We start from the raw sequence: 353 nt of genomic DNA on the forward strand, positions 1-353 counted from the left end.
TTCCTTATGTCCAGCCTGAAACAGTCTTGCTGAAGTTTATAACTGTTCAACCTTGTCATCCCTGGGGGCACTCTGATGAACAATCATCCCCCCAGATCCTGATGAGCACCCCTGGTAAACTTATCGGTGGCCATCAGATCCCCCCTGAGCCTGTGCTTTTCCAGGTTAAAGAGTCCCATAGTTCTCAACCTGTCATCATAACGTCTGTTTTCCTGACCTCTGATCATGCGCGCGGCTCTTCTCTGCACTCTCTCAAGCTTCTCCGCATCCTTTTCGAATTGAGGAGCCCAAAACTGGACGCAGTACTCCAGCTGCGGCCTCACCAAAGCCAAATACAAAGGGGGAATGATGAC

This window comes from Gavialis gangeticus, unplaced genomic scaffold (assembly GCF_001723915.1).
Source record: "Gavialis gangeticus isolate Ggan-Ray unplaced genomic scaffold, GavGan_comp1, whole genome shotgun sequence".
NCBI lineage: Eukaryota > Metazoa > Chordata > Crocodylia > Gavialidae > Gavialis > Gavialis gangeticus.